This window comes from Triplophysa dalaica, unplaced genomic scaffold (assembly GCF_015846415.1).
Source record: "Triplophysa dalaica isolate WHDGS20190420 unplaced genomic scaffold, ASM1584641v1 Contig13, whole genome shotgun sequence".
NCBI classification, from domain to species: Eukaryota; Metazoa; Chordata; class Actinopteri; order Cypriniformes; family Nemacheilidae; genus Triplophysa; species Triplophysa dalaica.
This window is the reverse complement of record NW_026622647.1, coordinates 1-3,243: the sequence shown is the minus strand read 5'-3', so window position 1 is coordinate 3,243 and position 3,243 is coordinate 1. Positions and strand designations below refer to the sequence as shown.

Below are 3,243 nucleotides of genomic sequence, written 5' to 3'. Positions count from 1 at the left end.
ACATAAAAATACCATGAGATGAGTTGAAATATTAAGATAGATGTGTTTTGTCCTTGACTGTGTCTGTCTATGGCCTCCTGTGCTCATTTTACAAGACATCAAAATACGCAGAGAATACTGTGTCTGTAATGTCGCTTATACTCGCACCACTGACGGCGTGTCAGGACATCAAATATACTGTATGAGGGTTTTGGGCAGAACATCAGCAATATCAACCTGGTCTCATGGGTAAGACGTACCTCTGCACACTTTTTGCAGCGCCACTAAATACGTTCTAGCAGGTACATATTTCTACAGTTTTACGACACGAAAGTCCACTGGGGGCGCTAAAGAGAAGACCTCTGTGTGACACATCGATGACGGTCGACTCCACATACAACACGATTGAGCGTCAGAGGTATGTACAGTATATCACATTATCCTAATGCTGTCTGCGTTATTTTAGTGAAATTGTAAAGTGTCACGTTGTTTTACTGAAACATGTTTGCTCTAATGGTAACTAAACTGTAACGTTAGAATCATGCGACTGCCCGTGACGCCAGTAGGACAGTTAAGTGAAGCTAACGCATGAGTAATTTAGCTAGCGTTAGCCACCGCCGACAATTAAAGTTTTTTTTTTACAATTACCGTTACGAATTCTGCGGTAGATTTAGTAGCTATGTGGCTTGTTATCCGGTAAGCTTAATAAAGCTTTTGGCGACCTTTGAAAATATAAATAGATCGCTTTATAATTCGGTTTATTGTTCGCAGTGGTGGACAGTAATGACGTTTTTATCTTTTTACTCCGCTATATTACATAAAGCATATCGTTACTCCTTATTTGGAAATAAAGAAATTACGATGTGCCCCTCATGAAAGAAATGATTATTTTTAACGAACCGGGTAAATCGGTTCGCAAATCACGCCAAATGATTCATCTACGATTGTATGAACTACTCAATGATTCAAATGAGCCGTTCATAGCGAGTCTTCAGTGAACTGAATTCACGCGCGCGCGCGTGCGCGCTATAAGTAAGTTACTCATGTCCAGTTTAAGGATAATCTTTGTAACTGAAAATCACACTTAGGTCAAAACCTACAGTTGTTGGTGTAGTCTTAATCTGCAGACATCGTTGAATGTGGACACATCGAAGTCAATTTGAAATGTTTACGTGAAAAGACGAAATATTATAGTAACAGAAGTTAAAAAGTAATTTAAAACGCATGCATCATTCATCGTCCCAGTTGATGTGGTATTATAATGTTATGCATTTATCCATGCGTGACCCCTGTTTTTAACTTGTTTTTCAACACATTACATACGTGACAAGCACTAAGCCGAAATAACTTATTTATTTATTTATATGAAAATGTTTCTAACCTGAGAAACTACATGATGGAATAAGAAAGGATGTGATGTACATACTTACTATCAGTGATACCTGCTGGGGTCGTTTTACCCCACAGACTAGGTTTAATAAATAATTATGGAAAAATATGTTCCATAAAATGTAATCCCTTAATACAGTTTGTATTCTTATGTCAAATATAACTCAGATTTTCTGCAAAACGTCAAGCTTTAAAACACTTTTCCATTAACCAATGAAAATTGGTTGTATTTGTCTATTGGCATAGTTGTAATTAGGCTAAATTACATTTTAAAATACTTTTAATCAGACTACAGGTAATTCAAAAACGTACAGTGAAACGTTGACATATCAGGTTAGTCTTTCCATGTAGCACCAACTTGTGCCAATGCCATGCTTGCATATGAGTACATATTACTACATTTATTTATGTATTGAACATGCATTTTATGTAGCAGCCGTACCTGCCACAGAATGAGTGGTGCTCGAGCTTAAGATAACTGCCCATGTGGCTGGACTTTAAAGTAACAACCTCATTTTAAAAAGTTAATTTATGTTATAATGATATGTAACGTAACAATTTGACCCCTTTTTACTAGATCATTTTAAAGGATTTTTATGCACTTCTTGGTCTTCACGTTGTGCTTTAAAATCCTTAAAGGCATGTTTAGCCGTGGATTTTCTCCTTTCGTTAACAGCTGATCAGTCATGTCAGTTAAATGCTCACTACATCAGAATTTATTGGGCAAATCTGTTTCAATTTTGCGGTTTCCATCAACCTTTTCTAATGTGATACTTCAAAAAGTGTAGAAAAATACATTGATGAAAACATGGCTGATGAAACAGAAATAAAATATCACAATGAAAGCATTTTGTTTTTATATTTAGTCATAAACCAGTAGTAATTGTAATGGTAAATGTTAACAATAGAATCATGTGTGAGCACTCCTGATGCCAGAAAGGAGCTCCACTCTGCCTTAACCAAACAATCAAAATTTGTGTTAGAATGCAGTTCATTGACTTAAGCATTTAACATTTCGATCTACTCCCAAACCACACTCAAGTGTGGTATGGCAAGAGCTCCACATCGGACAGTAAACACTCCATCAGGTGATGAAAACTGCCCAATGCATCACCGGCACCCAATTAACCATCATTGAGAACATTTACCTAGGCACTGCCTGGGTAGGAAATAAACTTAATCAAGGAGGCCTCCCAGTTGTATGCAAACCGTTACCCACATATTTTCATTTGTTTTGATGTGTCCTTTTTTTTGTGCCTCTCAGGTGTCAAAAAATAAATTACTGAGAAGGATTGTCAGCCTACAGCAGTGTAAAATATGGAGGAGAGATTAGAGCCTGATCTCGATGAAATAATGGCTGATTTGGAGGAGTTACAGGTATTTTTTATAAAATTATGTACCAGCATTCTGCATCAAGCAGTATTTCACTGTATGTGTGTGCGTGTGTGTTCCACTGTTTGTATTTTTTGCAACTTGAAAATTGATATTCAGAAACGTGTTCAACACATTCTTAAATATGTATATTTTGAAGTCGTTGTTCTACCTCTTGTATTTGAGTAATACAGAGTGAGGAGGCAGTAAAAGAAACACCAAAAAAACGAAAAAGAAAGAAGATAAAACTCAGGTGGAAACAAAGAGACCAAAAAGGATTCTTGGTCTATGAGAAGCATAAACGAAAGACAGGTATGTTTTGATATTTTTGACCCTTTGATTTTCACTAAGTTTTTGTAAATACCATTTTTTTCCCTTTTATTTTTAGACCGATCTGAAAGACCAGTTGCCTCAACCAGTGCCTCTTCAAATAACCCTCAAGAAGTTGAGCTTGGTAAGCAATTTTTGTTTTTGTTGATTCGATGTACAATCATGTGTTCAACC

At 36.4% G+C, this 3,243-nt stretch overlaps 1 long non-coding RNA gene across 1 annotated transcript; it reads left to right on the top strand.

Moving 5' to 3' along the window:
* LOC130417095 (uncharacterized) lies at positions 1-3,242 on the top strand. The gene is made up of 4 exons (XR_008906144.1): positions 1-397; positions 2,633-2,745; positions 2,926-3,051; positions 3,128-3,242. It is a non-coding gene; the product is annotated as an uncharacterized LOC130417095 (long non-coding RNA).
* Position 3,243: the final 1 nt, after the last annotated feature.